At 39.5% G+C, this 24,967-nt stretch overlaps 1 long non-coding RNA gene across 1 annotated transcript in view; it reads left to right on the top strand.

Moving 5' to 3' along the window:
- Positions 1–23,504, top strand: part of LOC116079070 — a 53,506-nt gene extending 30,002 nt beyond the window's left edge. The window contains exon 3 of the long non-coding RNA XR_004113744.1: positions 23,308–23,504. This is a non-coding gene — a long non-coding RNA (uncharacterized LOC116079070). The remainder of the gene's footprint in view (positions 1–23,307) is intronic.
- Positions 23,505–24,967: the final 1,463 nt, after the last annotated feature.

The raw sequence follows: 24,967 nt of genomic DNA, 5'->3' as shown, positions 1-24,967 counted from the left end.
AAGAAAGAAAGAAAGAAGCTTAAGACTTCCTAGAATTGAATGAAAATGTATTTATATGCAAATTTATGGAAAATAAAGAAGGCCATTCTAAGAGGCAAGTTCATGACTCTGTGTGGCAACATAAAATAACTGAAGGGATCTCATACTAGTAACCTAAAAGCATACCTACAAGTTCTAAAACAAAAAGAAGATACCACACTCAAAAGTAGTAGATGGCAAGAAATTATCAAACTGAGGGCTGAAATTAATAAATTAGAAACAAATTAGGAAACAACAAAAACACCACAAAGGACCAATGAAACAAGGAGTTGGTTCTTTGAGAAAGTCAATAGGATTTAAAAACTCATCTAAATTAACAAAAAGTGGATAGAGGATATCCAAATTATCAAAATTAAAATTGAATGGGGTACCATAACAATGGACATCGAGGAAGTCCAGACCAAATGGGCATACTTCAAAATTTGTACTTTACAAAAGTGGAAAATTTAAAAGAAACAGGCAATTTTCTCAATACACTTTCTTATCAAAGTTAAATCAAGATCGCATAAGGAATTTAAACAGACCTATCACTCTTTTTAAATTATTATTACTTTTATTTTTTTACAGTAGTTGCTACACCCTCCCTGTTCACCCTACCAAGGTCCTACCCCTCAGTACTCCTCCCCTGCTATCTCCAAGATAATGTCCCCACCCCACCCCACCCCAGCCAGGCCTTCTCACTCCCTGGGGCCTCAAGTCTCTTGAGAGTTAGGCTCATCTTCTCTTGAAGACGAGGCCAGACCAGGAAGTCTTCTGCTGCATGTATGTCAAGGGTGGGGTGGGGTGGGGGCTCATACCAGCTAGTGTATGCTGCCTGGTTGATGGCTCAGTGTCTGAGAGATCTCAGGTTAGCTGAGTCTGGGTTAATAGAGACTTCTGTTTTCCTATGGGGTTGCCCTCCTCCTCTGCTTCTTCCAGCTTTTCCATAGTTCAACCACAGGGGTCCTCAACCTCAGTCCATTGGTTGGGTGTAAGCCCGCTGTCTCAGTCAGCTGCTTTGGGACTGACCTATCACTCTTATAATCAACATCAACTTAAATGGAGAGAAACTCAAAGCAATTCCATTAAAATGAGGAACAAGACAAGGTTGTCTGCTCTCCTCATACCTATTAAATATAACACTTGAAGTTTTCACTAGAGCAGTAGGAGGACTTAGGGAGATCAAGGTGATATAAATTGGAAAAGAAAGAACAAAGTATCCTTCTTTGGAGATAACATCATAGTGTACATAAGTGACACTAAAAATTCCACATGGGAATTCCTACAGCTAATAAACACTTTCAGCAAAATAGCTGTATATAAAATTATCTCACAACAATCCTTAGCCCTTCTATATATAAATAACAAAGTGACCGAGAAATAATTTAAGGAAATAATACCTTGGACAATAGCCTCAAATAATATAAAACATCTTGGGGTAACTTTTTCCAAGCAAATGAGAGTTTTATGATAAAAATTTCAAGTCACTGAAGAAAGAAATTGAGGAAGATATCACAAGATGGAAAGATATCTCAGTGCTTATGAGTATGGTAGTATTCATATTGTAAAAATGGTCATTTTACCAGAAGCAATTACAGATACAAGGCAGCTAACCTAGACATACAAAAAAGCTAAGATAACTAAAACAATCCAGAAGGATAAAAGAAGTGTGGGAGGTAACCCTATCTCCAATTTCTAGTTGTACAACAGAGCTTTAGTAATAAAAGATGATGCTATTTGGCTCAAAAATAGACACTTTGATCATTGGAATTAACTTGAAGACCTAGGCATAAATTCACACACTTTTGGAAACTTGACTTTTGATAAAGAAGCCAGAAATGCACACTAGAAAAAAGAAAGCATCCTCAACAAAAGGTGCTGGTCAAATGGTACATGGGCTGGATGTAGAAGAATCCAAATAGACACATATTTGTTACCCTGTACAAAATTCAACTCTAAATAGCTCAAAGACCTCAGCCATAAAATCAGATACACTGAGCATGATGCAAGAGAAAATGGGAATAGCCTTGAACTCATTGTGATATAAAAAGGCTTTCCGATCAGTACGAACACCATTAATACAGGCACTAAGATCAGTAATTAATAACTGGGTCCTAATATAACTGAGAAGCTTCTATCTCAATAACTGGTGATCATTTCACCATATCAGTGATTGATTATACATAATACTTCTATGAAAAACAACATCAGAGCTTATACTGTTGAAGGAAAGAAACTCCTTTCTTTCTTTTGAAAATTCTGACTGCAGCTTCTCCTTCCTCCTCTCCCCCAAGTCTTTCTCTCTGGTCTCCCTCTCCTCCTATCCACACCCTCTCTACCTCCCCTCAGAAGAGAAGAGGCCTCCCAGGGACATCAACCCAATACAATATAACAAGCTACAATAAGATAAGACACACAACATCACATCAAGGATGGAGAAGGCAACCTAGTAAGAGGAAAAGGGCCCAACAAGTAAGCAAAAAGAGTCAGAGACAGCTCCCACTTCCACTGTTAGGATTTTCACAAGAACACCAAGCTACTTGGCCATAACAAATATGCAGAGGGCCTAGGTCAGACTCCTACAGGCTCCCTAACTCAGTGTGTTCCCATGAGTCCTTAACAGTTGATTCTGTGGGCAGTGTTTTCATAGTGTTTGTGACCCTACTGGTTTCTCTGATCCTTCCACCCACTCCTCCGCAGAGCTCCCTGAGCTCTGCCTAATGTTGGATGGTGGGACTCTGTATCTGCTCCCATCAATTGCTAGATGAAGTCTCTCGTGTTTTTGATGATGATTCTACTAGACTCCAGTCCCAGCATCTCCTTCAGGCTGAGCAAACTGCAAGTGGAAGGCTTTGTGACATGGTTTTTATCCCACACCTTCCATCTGAGTCTCACCTGGTTATAGATGGTCAGTTCAAGCCCCATGACCCCATTACTAGGAGACATTGCTAAGGTTACTTTCACAGATTTTATGGACCTCTCACTGATCTAGGTTTCCATCTCAATCCTGAAATGCCCTCAATTCCAGCTGTCTCTCTCAGTATTTCCTTCCCCCAAACTGATCCCTCCTGTTCCCAATTCTACCTGCTTCCAGCCCACATGTGAAATCTACTCTTCCTAGGGCGATCCTTGTATACCCACTTCAGCCTTCCTTGTTGCTTAGCCTCTCTGGGTCAGAGGACTATAGCATGATTGCTTTTTACTTTACAGCTAGTATCCACTTATAAGTGAATACATACTATGTTTGTCTTTCTAGATTTCAGTTACCTCACTTAGGATGATGATTCTTTTTCTGGTTCTATCCATTTGCCTGCAGATTTCATGATGTCATTTTCTTTAACAGCTGACTAATAATACTCCATTGTGTAATTTTACAACATTTTCTTTATCCATTCTTTGGCTAAGGGACATCCAGGTTGTTTGAAGGAAAAAAAAATATTATGCATATCCTCAGATCATGGATCCACGGTACAGATGCAAACCATTAATAAAAAACAGTAATTTATACATAGTATTATTATATTTTTTGCTCAGTTTCATTAGTGAATTATTTGGACTTTTGTGATTTTTCCAGCTGTTTAGAGGACTTCTGTGTACATCTCACGTGTATATTTTATAAACTTGATGGTTGACATTTTATGCTAGCAGAAGAATTATTAGAAAAGGAGTTGAGATAATTTATCTCTCTAGATAAATTTTATTTAGTTATTTATTCTCTAATTTTAGCATTTAAAATTATTTATTTATTCTCTCATATATTACATTTCCCCACTATTCCCAGCCCCTCTCCCTCTCCCTCCCCAATTTATTCCTCCTCTTTTCCCTTCAGTAAAAAGCAGACCTACCAGTAATATCAACAAAACATACCATATAGGGTCACAATAAGATTAGGCTCCTCCCCTCACATTAAGGTATTTTCTGTTTTAAATTGGGATTGTTTGGTTTGTGGGTGTTTAATTTCTTGAGTTCTTTATGTATTTGGATATTAGCCCTCTGTTGTGAGGCAGTGGACCATGTGAGGAAGCCTGGTAAAGTCTAGCTAAGGTTTGAAACCCTGGGAACCCTGAAAAGACAGCAGGAGCTTCACCTGCTCCTAGCCACAGCTCTCTATAAAGAGAATTGTGGCCATCAGTCACCTAGGGGCAGCACCTCCAAGCCCCTCTTCATGTAGATGAGCATCTCAGGCCAAGCCAATAGGAAACACCCGCTGTCAGACCCATTCCTCCCAAAACTGTATATAAGATCTGATCCAGAAGGAAGAAAGGCATGTGAGAGTCACTCCATTGTCTGAGAGCATCTGTCACAAGAGCTGTAACGTTGCCTGGGAAGAGAACACTTTCGCTGCTTGTGCTCTTTTCCCTTCTCTTGAACCATCCTGCCAGGCAGAGCCAGAAGTCTCCACAGATGGTCTCCTGCAGGAAGAGACCAACATCAGATTTGGAGTTGGTCTCCATATGGATGGGAAAACCTTTTCCCATCTGTGCACTGCCCATTGGTGGTGTTCTTTGCCTTACAGAAGCTTTTGGGTTTCATGAGTTCCCATTTATTTACTGTTTATCTTTGTGCCCAGCTACTGGTATTCCGTTCAGGAAGTTAGATCCGGTGCCAATGCCTTCAAGATTATTCCCCCTTTTCTCTTCTATTGATTTTATTTCTGATTTTATATTGAGGTCCTTGATCTACTTAAGACATGTTTTTTTTTTTCAGTATGATAGATGTGATGGTTTGTATATGCTTAGCCTAGGGAGTGGCACTATTTAGAAGTGTGGCCTTGTTGGAGTAGGTGTGTCACTGTGGGTGTGGGCTTAAGACCTTCACCCTAGCTTCCTGGAAGTCAGTCTTCTACTAGTAGCCTTCAGATGAAGATGTAGAACTCTCAGCTTCTCTTGCATGCTTCTCTTTCACCATGCCTGCCTGGATGCTGCCATGTTCTTGCCTTGATGATAATGGACTGAACTTCTGAACCTATAAGCCAGCCCCAATTAAATGTCCTTATAAGACTTGCCTTGGTCATGGTGTCTGTTCACAGCAGTAAAACCCTAACTAAGACAGAAGTTGGTACCAGGGACTGGGGTATTGTTGTGACAGGCTGACCATGCTTTTGTTTAGAAGAACGTGGATTTGGGGGTTTTGGATTGGGAAAGCCAAAGAATACTTTAAATGGGGCTTAATGGGCTATCCTAGTAGGAATATGGGAGACTTTGTTGCTGAGAGTGATTCGAATTGTGCAGACCTGGCCCAAGAGGATTTAGTGGAGAATTTCAGTATGTTGCATAGACACTGTTTTTGTGGTATTTTGGTGAAGAATGTGCCTACTTTTTGCCCTGGTCTGAAGAGTCTGCCTGACACTGAGGTGAAGAGACTCAGATTAGTTGCACTAACAAAGGAAGTCTCAGAAATGCCTAGCATAGACTTTGTTCTCTGGTTAAGTCTCATTAAGAGTATTTTAAACAAGCATAGCAAGCTGAGAAAGGAAAAGTATAAAATATGTGGTTCAAGTATTAAAGGGGCACCAGGAAGTGAACTGGAGCTGAAACCTGTGTTAAAGGATATTAAATTGAATTAAGGCAGTAGTGACCTTGGGGTAAGACCCCACCCAGCTAAATTTAGATCCAGGCATGGTAGTTCAAGCCTTTAATCCCAGGAGGCAAAGACAAGCAGATCTCTGAGTTCAAGGCCAGCCTAGAACAGAGCAATTTCTAGTTGAATAAAAATTTAAATCCAGGATTGGTGGACCACACCTTTGCTCCCAGCGCTTAGGAGACAGACATGCAGATCTCTGAGTTTAAGGTCAATGTACAGAGCAAGTTCCAGGAAAGCCAAGCTTAAACAGAGAGGGAGTCAGAAAACAAAGCTGGTAATAGAATATGGGGGCGGATCTTGTTCCAGCCCCAGCAAGCAGCAGAACACTGCAGTTTCAGCCATGTGGTTTCGGCTTTAAAGTGAAAAATAGAAGGGACTATTGGGACAACTGATGCTGGTTAGCTGCAGCTAAGTAATTAGCTGTGGCTAAGAAGAGACCAGCATCACTGAGGTGAAATCTGGGAAATGTTTTCTGAGAGCACAAAGAAGCTGTGTTTCAGAGATAGCCAAGGTTGTACCTCTTGCTGCAGCTGTACTTGGTAATGTGTAAGGGTCACCCAGGACATATTGGTTTTGAAGCATGAAGGAGTCATGAAGAACAGCTGAGGTTTGGCACTCTGAGAGGCCATTGGTGAAGGTGCAGCCTCAGTTGTAGTTGATGGCCCAGGACAGAAGGGGTCATGCAAAGGAGTTAAGGCTTGGCATCATGAAGAGAGCCTATGAGAGGCTATAGGTGAAGCCTAGTTGCAGCAGAAGCCTCCAGCATATTAAAGATGCCAGTACCATGGATGATCACCAAGAACAGCAGCAGCAGTGGAGTGCTCAACCTGAGCTTAGAGTGCTATAGAGGGCAGAGCTGGAGAAGTGACAACAGCACTTTCGAGGAGCCCGAAAGATCACGTGTGGATCCCAGACACTGAAACAAGAAGCTGTAACATTGAAGTTGTTTTGGAGACTGCAAGATTTTAAAGATGTCTGAGTCATGGGCTATCTGCTGAGGAAATCTATTCAAAGGGAATAGAACTGGCTCAGAAGAAAGAAGTTTGTTGCCGCCAACAAAGGTGAAAATGGAGTTGGAGATCCAAAGACTGCTATGATATCAGACATGGAGATGCAGAGTTTGGAGTTTGCCCAGCTGGTTTCTTGTCTTGCTTTGGGATTACAGTAAAGTGATTGCATGGATCTCAGAAGAGACCTTGAACTTTGGGTTTTTAACATTTTTGAGACTATGGGGACTCTGGAAGTTGGACTAAATGTACTTCTACATTATGCTATGTTTAGGTATGGCCCCTATAGTCTCATATGTTTGTACAAGTCAGTGGGGGCCAGAGAGTGGAATGTGATGGTTTTGTATATGCTTAGCCCAGAAAGTGGCACTATTTAGAGGTATGGCCTTGTTGGAGTAGGTATGTAATTGTGCGTGTGAACTTAAGACCCTCACCCTAGCTTCCTGGAAGTCAGTCTTCTACTAGTAGCCTTCAGATGAAGATGTAGAACTCTCAGCTTCTCTTGCACCATGCCTGCCTTGCTTGTGTCTTGATGATAATGGACTGAACCTCTGAACCTATAAGCCAGCCCCAATTAAATGTTTTCCTTATAAGACTTGTCTTGGTCATAGTATCTGTTCACAGCAGTAAAACCCTAACTAAGAGAACAGATATGGATCCATTTGTGTTCTTTTACGTGTAGACATTCAGATAGACCAGCAACATGGTTTCATTTTTTCTTTCTGTAATTCTGGCATCTTTATACAAAGTTATGAATGAGTCTATCCTCATTTTGGCCCTCTGTCATTGCCTAGAACCAATGTGATCCCTAGGCTGTTCAGCAAGTTTGGAGACAGAGTTTGCATCTGCATAAGCTCCATACTGCTGAATACAATGCTATATTGGGTAATGACAGCATGTCTACCTCAGCCCTCTCTCTAACCCATCATAGCTATCTTTTCCATTTCTGTATCACATATTTGATCATCAAAGTGGCTGAGTGCGTGCGTGTGTGCGTGTGTAAGTGTGTGTATGTGTATGTGTGTGGGGTGTGTGTGTGGGTGTGTGGCTGGGGCAGTGTGGGTGGTGTAGGGTGGGTGGGTGTCTCTTTGGCCATGAAGCCCTGCCACATATTTGATTTCTAATGAGAGACAGAAAGGAAGGGATCCAGATAGGAGGAGAAGTAAAAAAAAGCAACTGGGAGGTGTAGAGAAAGGGGAAAACTTAATCAACATATATTATGTGAAGGGAAACATCTATTTTCAGTAAAAGAAAAAAAATTGAAAATGGAAGGCTGAGGAGATGGTTCAGTTGATAAAATGCATGTTTTCTCAGAGTGAGAATCAAAGTTCAATCCCAAGCATTCACATAAAAGGTGAGTGGAGATTATTGGGTTTGAAATCCCAGCTCTGGTTAAGTGGAGTCAAGAGGGGTCCCTGGAGCATGGTTGCTAAACTGCCAAGCTGAATCAGTGAGCTTCAGGCTCAGTGAAAGACTGTCTTATTCAACAAAATGATGCGTGAATACGGTGAAACAGTGTTTTTTGGATATAACAGAGCAGTTGCACATATGATAGCTCTGACTACATGCACATAATCAAACCAGACATAATCCCAGCATGAAGAGAAGAGGGAACCAGGAAATGCCACCCTTCCCCCCAGCTGAGAAGCTATTGGTAATTTATAGCTGCCAAGAGAGGGAGAGTCAGTTTTCTTCAGGAATGCAGCCCTTGAGAGGCTTACTCATGCTTTAGAATATTACCCACACATACACAGGCAGAGCCAAGTGGACTCCACAGGCATTTAGAAAAGAGAAAAGGCACATGTAATTGGAATAGTGGTCATGGGAATAGGGGAGGACATGGGAGAGTAGGAATGAGGAGTGGACTTAAGCAAAACAATAAATGTACTTATTAATGTCTCAGGTGGAAAAGAAAATAATGTTGAGAGAGACAAAGGAAGACATGCAATTGACTGCTGGCTTCCACTGAGCATAAATACACAAACCACACCACACAACACACACACACACACACACAATCAATAAAATGAAAATATACTAATTATCTTTAAAATCTGCATGCCCACTCAATACAACCATGAATCACAATTTTTGGCAGGTGGCTCTAAATCTTCAAGTTCTCAGGCAAGCAGGATGTTCAGTCTACAGTCTCACACTCTCCCCCTCTCCCTTCCTCTTGTCCTCCTCCTCTCACTCCCATCTCTTTTTTTTCCCCCTTAAGATCAAAGAGTAGTGGTGGAGAATAAGCCTACTAGTTTGATTTCAGTTAACACTGTAATGAATTACTAGAAGATGCAATGAACAAGGCAGGAGAATAAAAGGCAGCTACAGGAAAAAGTAGAAACAACGACAAAACAGAGCCAAAAATTGAAAATGACCTCTGAGGAAACCATTGTGCTTGCTGTGTGAATTTAGCAGATAGCCACATCAGAGGATGGAATTCTTTTCAGTTTTGTGGGAGGCTGAGCCTGGCACATTTACATGTCATGAATATACTGTCATTTCCTGAGATGAATGGCTGAAACATATCCCCAAATGCTAACTTTATCTAATCCAGCAGGGGAAGTCTGAAGACTTTCTCTCTTCCCTCTTCAAATGAGTTTGACTTTTGACAATTCAAATTATAAATATAAAAGGGGATAAAGACAGAAAGGGAAAGGAAGAAACAGGAGAGGCAGAGAGGGAGGAAAGAAGGGAGAATGGGGACCGTGGAATTTTGTTTGGTGGGTCCAAGGATCCTGAGATTAAATTCATTCCTAGACAATGAATCTAGAGAAGTAAATGAAGTTTGTCAGCAAAAGGAAAACATTGTGTACTACTCTGGGATTGGTGCAGAAGCTTTGGATTGACAGAGAGAAGGCTGCAGAGTGTTCATTGCAGCATGGTGGAGGTAGTTAGCTCTTACTTGGCCTCGTATGACCATTAGAGAATGACAGAGCTTTCAAATATTCAGGAAATGTTTGGTTTTAGGTCTAGTGAGATGACTTTGTGCAAGATTTGTTGCCAAGCCTGATTTTCTGAGTTCCATCTCTGGGTGCAATATGATGGAAGAAGAGAACTGACTAGTGAAAATTGTCCTCTGAACTCTGAAATAGAAATTTCTAGTTGGGTTATGTGATGTTTTGCTAAAGCAGACATGTGAGAAGACCTGTGATGTTTGGAAAGAGTATAAGTAGGACCTAACAAACAGCGACAGCGCACTTGCATTGTGAGCCATGCAACACTTCATTTTTCTTGCTTCTTCTGTGGTTCTCCTGGCCTTCTGGCTGATTCGGGCGGCTATTACTGACTCATGCCCAGTAAATGGAGGCCTGACTGTTTCTGCTAGATGATGCCACTGCTGCTAATTTGTGTTTGGACACACTACTGAACTGGACTGATGGTATCCTAACAATGAAGATTGGAGTTACTCCAAAGAACTACTTCTAAAAAAATCCACATCCCGTTGTCCTATTAACCTTTCTTCCTCCCATACCTTTGATGATGGGCAAGAAGTGGGAGAGTTGAAGTATTTAAGAACCCTTATTAAATAAGGTATTGAAAAATTTAAGCCTACAGGCCACCATTTGTGACCTGTGGTATATGCCCCTCTCTGTGTGTATACTTAGTAGACAGCTATTGTTGGGGATGATGAACCACAGCTTTCCTTTTCTCAGTAGCACTGAGATTGCAATCATACATCAGTGCACAGGTTTTTTTTAAAGTGTGTGCTAATGATCAAACTGGTCCTATTATTTGTATGGTAAATACTTAAGGACCAAGGCATCTATACCACTGTGTGTGTGTGAGTGTGTGTGTGTGTGTGTTGAGATCATCTCATTACATAGCACAGGCTGACCTCACAATTTTCCTGTTTCAATCTCCTGTCCTGAGGTCACAGGCATACTGACTACCTACATAGTTGCTTTTGTTTTTTAGACAAGGTCTCCCTAAATATCCCTGGCTTGCCTGGAACTTGCTACACAGATCAAGCTTCATACTGGCCTCAAATTCATAAAAACCTGCTTCTACCTCTCATTTGCTGCAATTAAAATTGTGCACTATTTCCAGACCCATCGTGTTTTTTTTTTTTAATTTTTGTTTCTCTTTTGTTTTTTGTTTTTGTTTTGTTTTGTTTGTTTATGTTGTGTTCAACAGAGTCCCTAGCCCAGGTACTCTGTGTAAGCACTGACGCTATGTAAGCACTCCACAGCCTCAGTAATAGTGTCAGGTCTTGGGACCTACCCTTGAGCTGGATCCCACTTTGGGCCTGTTGCTGGACCCTCTTTTCCTCAGTCACCTCTCATTTCCATTCCTGTAATTCTTTCAGACAGGAACAATTACGGGTCAGAGATGTGACTGTGGGATGGCAACCACATCCCTCACTTGATGTCCTGTCTTCCTGCTGGAGGTGGGTTCAATAAGTTCCCTCTCCCTACTGTTTGGCATTTCATCTAAGGTCCCTCCCTTTGAGTCCTGAGAGTCTCTCACCTCCCAGGTCTCTGGTGCATTCTGGAGGGTCCCCCACCCCCAAACTCCTACCTCCCAAGGTTGTCTGTTTCCATTCTTTCTGCCTGCCCTCAGGGCTTCAGTCCTTTTCCTTCACCCAGTACCAGATCAGGTTCCCCTCTCCCCCCAAACCCCTCTCCATCCATCCACTTTCCTTCCCAGGTCCCTCCCTCCCTCCCCACTTGAAATTGCTTTCTTCTCTCTCCTAAGTGGGACTGAGGCTTCCTCACTGGGGTATTTCAGCTTGTTGAGCTTTGTGAATTCTGTGAACTGTATCTTGGGTATTTTGTACATTTTTTTCTTTTCTCCTTTTTTTCTTTTTCTTTTTCTCTTTTTGGCTAATATCCACTTATTAGTGAATACATACCACACATGTCCTTTTGGGTCTTAGTTACCTCACTCAGGATGATATTTTCTAGTTCCATCCATTTGCATGCAAAACTCAGGATGTTCTAATTTTTAATAGCTGAGTAGGATTCCATTGTGTAAATGAACCACATTTTCTGTATCCATTCTTCTGTCATGGGACATATAGGTGTTTCCAGCTTTTGGCTATCATAAATAAGGCTGCTATGAACATAGTGGAACAAGTGCCACTGTGGCATGGTGAGGCATCTTTTGGGTATATTCCCAAGAGTGGCATAGTGGGTCTTCAGATAGATCTATTTCTAATTTTCTGAGGAACCTCCAGATTGATTGCCAGAGTGCCAGTTTGCAATCCCACCAGCAATGGAGGAGTGTTCCTCTTTCTCCACATCCTTTCCAACACATATAGTCACCTGAGGTTTTGATATTAGCCATTCTAATTGGAATAAGGTGGAATCTCAGGGTAGTTTTGATTTGCTTTTTTCTGACTACTAATGACTTTGAACATTTCTTTTGGTGCTTCTCAGCCATTCGAGATTCCTCAGTTGTGAATTATTGGTTTAGTTCTATACCCCATTTTTTGATTGGGTTGTTTTTTTTTTTTTTTTTGTGATTAACTTCTTGAGTTCTTTATATGTTTTGGATATTAGCCCTCTATTGGATGTGGGGTTAGTTAATATTTTTTCCACAATCTGTAGGTTGCCTATTTGTCTTATCAACTATGTCCTTTGCCTTACAGAAGGCTATGGAGTGCTCACAAAAAGGGATCTATCATTACTGCCCTCTGAAAGACCCAACAAGCAGCTGAAAGAGTCAGATGCAGATATTTGCACCCAACCAATGGACAGAAGCAGCTGACCTCTGTTGTTGAATTAGGGAAGGCTGAAAGAAGCTAAGGAGAAGGGTGATTCTGTAGGAGGACCAGCAGTCTCAATTAATCTGGACCCCTGAGATCTCGCAAACACTGGACCACCAAACAGACAGCATACACCAGCTGATGTGAGGCCCCCAATACACATACAGTAGAGGATTTCCATATCTGTGTTCATTCAGAGATGATCCATCTAACCCTCATAAGACTGGAGTCCCCAGGGAGTTTAGAGGTCAGGTGGGGTGGGGGGTAGGGTTATCTACATGGATATGGGGTGGGGTGGGGAGGAGATGTGGGATGTGGAGCAGTTGGAGTGTGGATGGGGGTGGGGTGGGGAATGGAATATGGAGTATAAAAATAAATTAAAAATAAAATAAAAAATCATTATGTAGTGGGAAATGACCTTGTATTATGATGGTCCTGTCTCTATCCATTCCCAAGTGCTGAGGTGACAGGTCTTCATCATCAAACCTGGTTTATGCAGTAGGGACCAAACCTAGGGCCTCAGACATGTTTGATATGCATTATACCAACTGAACTACAATCTCTCTATGCAATTTTAGGGTGCAGTGCCATAAAAATACTTTCAGTAGAAACCCAGAATAATCTGTAGGTTCCATGACTCCCTCAAGCCCATGGAGTCACAATGGTTATGCTAAAGCTGTGAGAGAGAAGAGGGGATTGGTCCTCAGCTCACAGTTCTGTCACAGATAGTTCTTGCTAAACTCATGCCCCTTGTCATGTGGGACACAGAGTCAGACTAAGGCTAAAGACTAATGATCTTTGGACTTATAACTCTCTCTAACTGTACTGGGGACTAGAAGCTGATGGCTTCTGGAAATTGAATACTCTCTAGCTATTCTGTGGCTGAAAACCACTGGCTCAGGATGATTAACACATGCTGTTTAGCAGTGGGGAATTGAACAAAGGATTTATTGCTATGATTACTTTCTCTGGCTAGCCAGCCAGGAGCCCCTTTTTGACCAGGCAGGAGGTTTGGAGCTTTTTAACTTTTTGTTAACGAGTACACACCTGTGGCTTTATCCTTGCACCTGAATTTTTTCCCCTCAAACAGAAGTTTGTTACAAATCTATATCTCTTCTTAGTATAATTTATGAATGCTCATTGTATTTCTTATTATGCACCCTTTATGAGAAGTGGGTACATTCTATTCTTGATTCTAACTTTATACTGACTAAAATAATCTCTTGAAACTTTCTTCCTAAGATTATTTGAATCAAATCAGGAATTCTATAAAATCATTAACTCATCTAAACAGTACTAATTCTTAAAAGTTCACCTTTATGTTGGCCTGCAGGAAATCTGCCTGCTAGGGTGAGCTAGTGCCCAGGAGTCATTAGACTATGTAATAGTGATAGGAAAACGCATATCAATTGCATGAAGCCAATTCTGAGATGAAGGCTCTTGGGACCTTACCTCTCAGAGCTCACCTATCATAAGCCATGCAGGAAAGTCACCTGTTAGCCTTAGTCTCTCCTAGATTGCTCCTGACATTGTTACATCAGCTAGGCTGATGAATGCTGACCATATATTTATGAGTGTGTTCATGTGACCATCCACAAATCTTCTGAAGCTCCAGATCTACTGCTTACCATTGAGTATGTGTCTAAAACATATATCTAGCTGAACATGCCCCATGTTCTAAACAGAAACAAAGCTCAGGGGTTCATATTTCTTTATTTCAAGTTGTTTTATAGTAATACCAATTATAATTATTTAACATCATCATAAATGTCCACAAATACAGAGGAGCACTAAATAGGCCTTCACATATATTGCCAGCTACATTGAAATTTGACATTTTTCTTTATTAAATTATTCATATTATATCCTGATTGCTTCCTCCCTCCCAGTACCCTTTTCACAAATCTCTCCCATAGTCTTCCCTTCTCATCTGAGAGGGTGTCCCCCTAGGTATCCCCCCCACCCTAGGGCTAGGCACATTTTCTAGGCACTGAAGCTAGACAAGGCCGTCCAGTTAGGGGAACAGATTCTACAGATAAGCAACAGCTTTGCAGACAGTTCATGCTCCAGTTGTTGGTGGATCTGATACATATGTGCCAGTGGCCTTGGTCTAACTCATATATGCTCCTTGGTTGGTGGCTCAGTCTCTGAGAGCCCCAAAGAGTATAGGTTAGTTGACTCTGTTGGTCTTGCTGTGGAATTCCTTCTCCTTTGGGACCCTCAATCCTTTTCCCAACTCTTCCATAAGAGTCCCTGAGTTTTATCCAGTGTTATGCTGAAAGTCCTTTTACCTGTTTCAATCAGATGTTTAGTGTAACCTATCAGAGGACAGTTATGCTAGGCTCCTGTCTGCAAGCACAATGAAGTATCAATAATAGTGTCAGGGACTTGCCCATGGGTTGGAGCTCAAGTTGGACCAGTTATTTGTTAGCCATTCCCTCAGTCTCTACCCCATCTTTGTCCCCACATTACTTGTTAATAGGACAAATTTTGGGTCAAAAGGTTTGTGCGTGGGTTGGTGTCTTATCCCTGCATTGGGGGAGGGGAGGTCCTGCCTGTGTCATGGACCATCTTGGATAGGCTAAAGCTAGCAGGTGACCTTCCTGGAGGTGGCCCATTGCCTTTGTATAGTCTGCAATGCATCAGCTCTATGAGGCAAGGTCCCAAACAGACTTCATCCCAGGACTGCTTCTTGCAGCTGATATTCCTTTCCTGTTATTATTAAATATTATATAACAATCACCAGGTATTAATCCCCCCTTTTAGTCAGATTTTTGCAGATCAACAAAGATGTAGTATCTTTTAGTGATGCCATATAGACAAATATATGATATCTTAATTCATAATGATGTTCCTATAAGAATTCCTAAAATTATACTAATAATTATTAAGTCCTTTATAATAGAACTGCTACTAAAACCCTTTCTGATATGAAAACTGCGATGAGAATTCTGCTCATCTTCCAGTGTCACTAGCTAAGCTAATAGCTTCTGAGATAGAAAGCAGGAATTTACAACTTAGAACACATTCTAAGAGGTTGCAATACAATTAACCAATTGTCAAAAGAGGGAAGTAATGGTTTATTATAGGTGACAGGACAGAAGATAAAATATTGACTGCATTTATTATACAAAACTATAATGATAACTTAGTCACGAAAATTTGGTTTTTAACTCTACATAAACCTGTAAGAGCCAGTGCCAGAAAATTAATGTTTAGACAGAAAATTACTCTCAATGTACACTGTTGTAAAGTTCTCTGTTGTAAAGTTCTTATTCAACTTATGATTTGAATTTGTGTTTTAAATTTTAGGGAACTTTTGTAAAAAAAAAAGTATACTTAGATAAACCATGTGATCTATTCCTCTAGAAAAGATACAAAAAAACTAAAAACAATTACATTGAACCGCATTATTACTTCAGAGCTGGAGGAGAGATCAAGATTATGAGAAGGAGAGAACAAGTTTCAGAAGAGAAAGGGGAAGGAGAGCAGAGTACAGTGATTTAGAAATTAAAAGGGAACTTAGAAATTAAGAAAGCGATACACTGAATGCAGAGAAAAAGAGGAACAAAAAAGAAGCTGCAGAGATAGCAGAAAGAGCAGGCAGGATTCTCCATACCATTGGATGGAACAGGTCATTTCTTACCAGAATGGCAGGCTTAGTCTTACTAAAGACAACAAAGTTTTTTCTTACAGGCTTGGGTTTAAATTCATTTAGCAATAGAAGGGTAGAAGCTTTTTTCCCCTCTATGTAATAAAGATTGTAATTCATTTTTCATCCTGAATGCAGGAGTTCTTTTTGCATTGGCACTTCAGCACTTTTCCATACGCGTACGTAAGTATATGTGTAAGAATATATAAATTGACATATGTAAATTGATTAGATAGACTGTTGGGCCCCAAAAGTATGAATGTGTATGTATGAAAATATGTAAGTTTATGTATATTTGCTTGTGTAACTTTTTTTTCTTCTGTGACTTTCTTCTCCTGGTTAATAAAAGTTTATTGCTCCAAACTTCCCTCCTACCTGAAAAGTGAGAGGTGAGAAAAAAGTACTAACAATCCTCTCCAGGTGTTAATCACCCAAACCAGTGTGTTTGTTTTGTTTTGTTTTTAGCTTTTATTTCATTAGGATGAGAAAAGTTACATGATTTCAATTTATCTGAATTTGTTAACATTTAGGAACATATTTTAAGTAAATAGAATTAAATCACATTCTTGTTTCCCTTTTGTACCCCCACTCCTCCCAGAGACACCCTTCAATACTTACAATATCTTTTTTGTCATATTCTTTAAAATTTATAAAATGTTATAACAATAAAAATGAGTATTATAAAAGTTGTTTGATATAAAACAACAATTTAACAGCCTTATGTAGATGCTCGTCTACAGCAACAGTGAAAATACATTTTTCTCAATATAAATTTTAAATAACTCCAAACATATTAGCTGTATATTTCAAAAATAATGCATAGCTACTAGTATTTTCTTAAATGAATATAAATATATAAAGTATTTTTGTTTGTTTTGTATTTAGTAGAATTTAAAATCTTGGCTCTTACTGTGGTACAAGCCTGAAATAAGGACAATTTTTAGACATTGGGTTTCATTGTAATAAGGCTGTTCTTCAATGACCCTCATATCACCAAAGGAGTTTACCTTCATCATAGCTAAGTTGAGAGTTGATAGTTCTGCTGCACCAAGAAATGAATTGTAGGCATGATTTTTGGATACAGACTTCTGTTATGGTCAAAGCTATTTGACTTGAGTGAGTAACTTTATTCTCAGCCCACAGAGAACAGGTTACATTCATTTAAGAAATGGTGTAGGTATTAAGATATCCATAAAGTCATTCACCAACTGTTTCAATGAACAATAGTTCTGCTTGGAGGGTGGCACAGACATTAGGTGAGGGTAAGAACTTGGTTCATTAGCTGTGATAATTTGGAAAAGCATTCATCTTAGAGAAAGAGTAACTTATAAAGTCCTCTTCTTCAAACTTGATACAAGAGTTACAAATGTCAAGCAAAGCATTCAGTCTCACTCTTTGTTGTTCTCTTACAAACTCCCTCCCACTTAATTGTCTACATTTCTTTTGGGTATATAAATAGTTTAAAAATATGTAAGTTGTTCTGAGAACCATAGTATAGTGTAAAAACATGAAATAAACAATACTCCTAGTAGAGAGGCTGAGATAGGAGAAGCAAGATTTCAAGACCATTATGTTGTACACAGCAAGATGTGCTGTCATGAACAAACAAGCTAAAAGTGTATATGGATTGTACAATATTGGGCCTATTTCTCCAATTACCAAATTAGAGAGACCATTGGATAACATTCAACAAATTTCTAATTCCTCATATTTTTGGATTTCAATCAATTAGGATATGTTGGTAATATTAAATTTTTGTATTAAAATATTAAGAAAAAGTAATTGTCACTTCCTGCTGTTTTTGTTGTAAGAAGTGGAATTAGATTTGTGTGGATTTGTTGAAAGATTACTTTCTTGCTTCTTCTAGGGTGTAGTTTTGCTCCTTATGTTGATATTTTCCATCTATTATCCTTTGTAGGGCTGGATTTGTGGAAAGATATTGTGTGAATTTGGTTTTGTCATGGAATATCTTGTTTTCTCCATCTAAGGTGATCGAGAGTTTTGCTAGGTATAGTAGCCTGGGCTGGCATTTGTGTTCTTGTAGGGTCTGTATGACATCTGTCCAGGATCTTCTAGCTTTCATAGTCTCTGGTGAGAAGTCTGGTGTAATTCTGACAGGACTGCCTTTATATGTTATTTGACCTTTTTCCCTTACTGCTTTTAAAATTCTTTCTTTGTTTAGTACATTTGGTGTTTTGATTATTATGTGACAGGAGGAATTTCTTTTCTGGTCCAGTCTATTTGGAGTTCTATAGGCTTCTTGTATGTTCATGGGCATCTCTTTCTTTAGGTTAGGGAAGTTTTCTTCTATAATTTTGTTGAAGATATTTACTGACCCATTACCTTGGGAGTCTTCACTCTCTTCTATACCTATTATCCTTAGGTTTGATCTTCTCATTGCATCCTGGATTTCCTGGATGTTTTGGGTTAGGAGCTTTTTGCTTTTTGCATTCTCTTTGACTGTTGTGTCAATGTTTTCCATGGTGTCTTCTGCCACTGAGATTCTCTCTTCTATCTCTTGCATTCTGTTGGTGATGTTTGCATCTATGACTCCTGATTTCTTTCCTAGGTTTTCTATCTTCAGGGTTGTCTCTCTTTCTGATTTCTTTATTGTTTCTATTTCCATTTTTAGATTCAGGATGATTTTGCTCATTTCCTTCACATGTTTGGTTGTTTTCCTGTAGCTCTTTAAGGGATTTTTGTGTTTCCTCTTGAGGGACTTCTAGCTGTTTACCTGTGTTCTCCTGTATTTCTTTGAGGGTGCTATTTCTTTCTTTCTTAAAGTCCTATATCATCATCATGAGAAGTGGTTTTATATCTGAATCCTGCTTTTCTGGTGTTATGGTGTGTCCAGGACTTGCAATGGTGGGAGTATCGGGTTCTGATGATGCCAAGTAACCTTGGTTTGTGTTGCTTATATTCTTACGCTTGCGCTGCATCATCTGGTTATCTCTAGTGCTACCTGCCCTTGCTAAATCTGACTGGAGCTTTTCCTTACTGTGATCCTGATTGTGTCAGAACTTCTCAGAGTTAAGCTATCTCTGTGATCCTGTGACCCTGGGCTTGTTAGAGCACCTGGGAGAGGAGCTTCCTCTGGGTGTTTTGGAGATGACTGCAGAGTTTGCACCCAAGTTCTACTCAGGGCACCAGCTGGCCCAGACAGACTGGAAGCAACCGGAGTCACTGGGCTGGCAGAGTTCCTGTGTGCCCGCGTCCTGCTGGTCCCAGTTACTCCCAGTGTTGGGACAGTTGTTGTGTCCTCCTCACCTCTGATCCTGGGCATGTTAGAGCTTCCTCTGGGTGTTGTGGGACTGGTTGCGGAGCTTGCTCTGAAGGTCTGCTCAGGGCACCAGTTCAGACAGACCAGAAGAAATCTGAGCCACTGGGCAGGCGTAGTTCCTGTGTGCTTTGTTCCTCTGGTCCCAGTTACTGCAGGTGTTGGGACAGATGTAATATCCTCCTCACCTCTGATCCTAGGCATGTGGAGCTTCCTCTGGGTGTTGTGTGACTAGAAGGAACCTGAGCCACTGGGCTGGCAGGGTTCCTGTGTGCTTGGTCCTGCTGGTCCCAGTTACTCCAGGTTTTGGGACAGATGTTATGTCCTCCTCCCCTCTGATCTTGGGCGTCGAAATCAAAGTTTTTCAATTACATTTGACTGAGATTGTTCTGTTTGACTTTTGAAATGTATTCCAACCTTTTTTTCACTGACAGTATATGCTTCCTGTGGATCCATATTTTCACCTACACTCCAAAGTATCTTCATCAGCTTCTTATTTCCTATATAGATATGTTACTAATTATTTATATTACACTAACTCCAAAGGGTTTTGAACCCTCTCCATCCATCTTGGATTGTTTGAACATCCTCCCTGAAGAGTCCTTTTAGTTTCATTCAGCCTCCTGACACGATTCTTCATTCTTATTCAGTTTTTTCTTAGTCACAGCTACTATTGTTGTAATGAAACACCATGATCCAAGCAACTTAGAGAGGAAAGGATCTGTTTGGTTTAGAGTTCTATATAACTGTTCATCATTAGGTGAAGTCTGGTTAGGAGGCATGAGCTGAGGCAGTGGGCATGAATGGGTGCTACTCATCATGGCTTGCTCAGCCTGCTTTCTTCTAGAACTCAAGAACATCAACCCAGGGATAGCATGCTCTACAATGGGCTGGGCCCTCTGCTATAAATTGCTAAGTAACAAAATGTCATATAGGCTTGCTGATAGCCTGAATTTATGGAGGTAATTTTAAAACTGAGTTTCTCTCCTCTTATATAACTTTAATTTGTTTCAAATTGACACAAAACTATCCAGGATACATTTATAAAACATTGTAAATTTTGAGGTACTGGAGTCCTTTCTGGGTTTCTAAAGTCCCCCTCCCCTTTCTTTTTGATTCTAGCTAGAACACGTTGTCAAGCATTTTATAGTGGCATTTTTATATATAATGTATCTTCCTGGTTATTCCTGTTTTCATGTCCTTCTCTTCTGGAACATATCACCTTTTATGATTTCCTCTAATTTTTTAGCCCCTTCTGCTTTCCTATTCCATTCTATCACAGTTCGCTCTCTTTGAAGACTTGTCTACCTGTGTAACAGATCACTTTAATGTTATAAGCTACAGAGAGGTCTTCCTTCATCATCACATACAGATAAACATGAAAGTTAAGGATCCATATAGAATAGTGAAAATAGTTATTCATTTCCATAAATATGGCTTATTTATTTTAACAAAAATGCTTACAATGAGGTAATTTTCTTATACATTTTATAACAATGTTTTATAGCTGAATAAATATATTTTCTATATTTCATTCAAAATATTTTATTTTTCAAGGAAGGTACAAATATCATTAATATTTTATTTCCTCATAAAAGCATACAGAACTTTTGTCATGGTAATTAATATATTGAAGAGAGGACTACATGTATATGAGTAAAATATGTTGTGTATAATTCCCACTGGCTTAGTAAGAAAATATCATTCTTTTTCCATTAACTAATTTATTTATTCACTTTACATCCTGATCACAGCCCCACTCTCTCCTCTCTTCCAAGTCCCACTCTTACAAATTCCTTCCCTCTTACCACTTCCCATTCTCCTCAGAGACAGGGAAGGCCCCCTTGGCTAACACTGTGGAATGAATTATTCTTTAAAACAAACACTTTTCATCAATAAAGAAAATAAATATAGAACTGAAAAATAATCCCAAGAAAACAAGAGGATTCTAATTAATAACTGATTAGTTGATTTCAAAATATAAATTATAGTAATAATGTCTAAAAATACAAGAAAATTATTCTTTCTCTTTCTAGATATAACAGTATAAATCAAATGTAGTTTTCACATAGAATTCTGCAGAAGTAGCTTATTTATCATAAAAGTTTTTATCGTGAAAATAAGCAATTCTGTAGCTCATTGTCCTGGTAAGAAAAAATTGTGCCCAGGGAAGTAGGAAGGAAATAACAAATGGTTGGTAAAGTTCAATACAGTCACATGTGAGCAATCCATGTAGGTGTAGTGCATAAACATAAGGGTGGTGGCCTATGTAACACTTTACAATTCTCTTTGCTCATAGTGAGCAAATAATATGTACATGCCAGTTCAAATATTTTATTACAGTAACATATTTAACTGAACATAGACTAACAGCTACCTAGTAGGACAGATTGGATATCTGGATTTCATCCATATTAGATATATGACAGTGGAATCCTAACAGTGATGTCCTCCAAAAAGACAGCAATGCCCATGGGTCCATAAACAATGCAGACACAAACCACTCCAGGGACAGTTTCAGGAAACTGTCTGCTTTGTTTTATGTGAAGAAAGCAAACGCTTATATATATTGGAAACCTATTGACTGTGATTGGTTAGCAAATTACATTGGACTGAATAGTTAGCTCTCATACCACATGGTTTCTATGTTGTGTAGTAAAGAAGATGTGGAGAGTGTAGACTCATAGGCAGTCCAGCTATTGGCTACTTAAGCTACTTGAGAACTTAGTCTTTGACTTCTGCTGTATGGTGTGGTACTTCTTATTTAGGGGTGCAGTGTATCAGGTAATTTGGTTGCCAGACCATGTTTGCATTTTATACTCCATGCTACCATCTACTCTGAATTTACTGTGTGAACTCTAGAGCTGCAGGATGCACTGAGAACTCACTGAATTTTGGAGAGTAGGCACCCTCTCTGAACAAAGGTCTCAACAAAGCATCACTTCAGGAGAACTTACGTCAAGCATACATGTCTGTGGAATCACGGAATCCTGAACTAATACACTTTATAGAGTTTAGGCAGATAGCAGAGACATAGCATGAAAAAATATCTATTTACTGAATACAATGCCCAGGAAAAATTACAATGCGTCACTACAAAGATAAATGCAACAGAAACACTATGTTCACATGCAAGATCAATGTTTTCCAGTTGGAAACAGTAATCACTATAAGAATCTCAGAACTGGAGATATTACAATTCATGGTGGCCTCACATACTTCGTTGCTATCAAGCAAAGCCAACCCAGTGCTGTCAAAAAGCTGTCCAAAAAGAACAGAGGTTTGAAACTCAGGTTTGAAACCATGGAATAAGAATCTCAAGATTTTAACCAGACTTAAAAAGCTGCATTTAATCCCAGCACTTGGGAGGCAGAGGCAGGTGAATTTCTAAGTTTGGGGCCAGCCTAGTCTACAGAGTGAGTTCCAGGACAGCCAGAGCTATACAGAGAAACCCTGTCTTGAAAAATCAAAAAAAAAAAAAAAAAATGCTGCATTGTTCAGAGAGAGTTTTCTTTACAATGATACTTAGAACAATGGATACCTACCAGAAGAGTCACACTAGACCCTTTGTTCTTACTGTGCACCAATGAATTCCAAATGTGTAAAAGACATAACCGAGATGCTGAAACTCTTATACAAAGTAGTGCTGGGAAACTCAAAGTAGAAAAGTGTTAGTATAATACAGTCTTAGACAATGAATTTGTCAAGAAAATCTCAGTCACTCATGAAATAATAGCATGGGAAAAATGAAGTTAAAACCATTCTGCACATCTGAGGCATTCAAGTCACCTTCAGCTCCCATGATGAAAACTGATGTAGAATATCAGCAAAACAAGAAGGCCATGCATGATTTCTGTCATATGAATGCTTTATAGTTGAGATACAGGGCAAGTCACACTGCATATCCATAAAGTACAATCACAAACACACAGCAGTTTTAGGAAATGTTGCAAGATTATTGTGGTTAACATGCACTGATGTTTGTAGTTCATGCAAGGACTTGATCTAGTTTCTAAGGGGCCAGGTGTCTACTCACTCTTTTGCTTTTTCTTTATTACAGATATTCAAGAAAAGGAATTGCATGCTGCTCTCTTCATATATGTCTTTAGATACCTTTAGATTTCCAAGAGGCAGAGAAACTGTTGTTGATCGACAATGTGACTTTCATCTACAAAGAGGCCCCCGGACTCTTTTTTGGGGGGTAGGAATTCACTGTCTTCATATTTTTACATAAAATAAAAACTCTGTTTAAAGAAACCTTTTTTTTTTTTCCGTGATGGTGGTGGTGGTGGTGGTGTCTGTGTGTGCACATGCCTGCGTGTGTGTGTCTGTGCTTGCTTGTGCTTTTAAAAATTCCATATATATGGAGCTGCAAAACTGTCAGAGCATTTGAGAACACTTCCTACTTCCACAGATGACCCAACTCCAATTCCTAGCATTCATTTTAGGTGGCTCACATTAGCAACTATCTTCAGAATTTGGGATCTGGCGCCATCTTATGGATATTCTTGATATTGACAGCTGAAAGGCACTAACCTTAAAATAAAAGATGATGAAGTAACAGTCATGCTGTTATGGGCAGTGCACCACTCTGTCACAGTTTTTAGCCGATTGAAAAGTTTTTATTACAGTCGGCTAGGACTACATCAAGTTATTCATGGTTCTAGGTGTTGTCTGAGTGTTCAGAACACAGTGCATTTGAAAGTAGAAATCATGTCCTGGCATCTTGACCAGCAGCTTCAGAGAGGGGAGGGAACTTCATATGAGCAATCAATTTGAAAGATGGTAAGATAAGTGATTAGCTGAAGAGTGAGTTTTCACGAGGAGAAAATTTTAAAATAGCTGTGTTAGCTGAGACAGACTGACTTGGGGTTTCAAGAATAGAGTTTGGGAAAAGTCCATGGGATTCTCCATTAAGGAGATCAAATTCTAGCTAAATATGAAGTGGTTTCAGGACAATGGACTGTTGCTTACCTTGTCATAATACTTGTATGAGGAGACTGGCTTTTTTCTTCACATGCACCTACCACCATTGAATTGTGAACCAAGTCAGATTTACAGCAAGGGAACTAAGTGGCCATAAGCTGATACACAGGGCAAATAAGCATTTCTTCCTTTTAGTTCATTTTCTCCATGTGTTGAGAATTTAGGTGATTTGCTTATATATTTTCTTTAGCATGGTATAAAAATATGCACATACATATAAACAGATCCCCACACACTTAGTTGTCTGAAGTTGTTAGTTTAAATAATCTTTCAGTGATATGTAGCTTACTCTTTGAGATTTTTTTGAGGTTTACACGGCCTTCTCACTAGTGGAAAGTGTGCTTTATAGTACAGGTCTTTGTATATACACTAACAAATATCAGACCTTTTCCTAAAAGTAAAGTAAACCAAAACTTCCCTCCAAAACCAAATATATTCTTGTATAGTTTATACACTTCAAAGCTGTCACTATTTTTACTGAATAAATGCAGCCTGCATTATGAACATATCTTAAAGTTTGCTGAGTGTTTTTTTCATTTAAATAATAAATACAAAATTTATTCTAGTTTCAGGAAAAATCTGTGCCACATAGAAACTCTTGACTCATTACTAAAACCACTACAGTGTGTTCTATGATATTAGATATGGAGAAAGTTTAAAACAGATAACAGGGCTTGAAATAAAACCATTTCTTGGGTTACCTGAGATGCCATTTTGCCAACTTTGAAGAACCA

The sequence above is a fragment of the Mastomys coucha genome, unplaced genomic scaffold, assembly GCF_008632895.1.
Source record: "Mastomys coucha isolate ucsf_1 unplaced genomic scaffold, UCSF_Mcou_1 pScaffold5, whole genome shotgun sequence".
Taxonomy (NCBI): Eukaryota; Metazoa; Chordata; class Mammalia; order Rodentia; family Muridae; genus Mastomys; species Mastomys coucha.
This window is presented reverse-complemented; position numbering and strand designations above follow the sequence as displayed.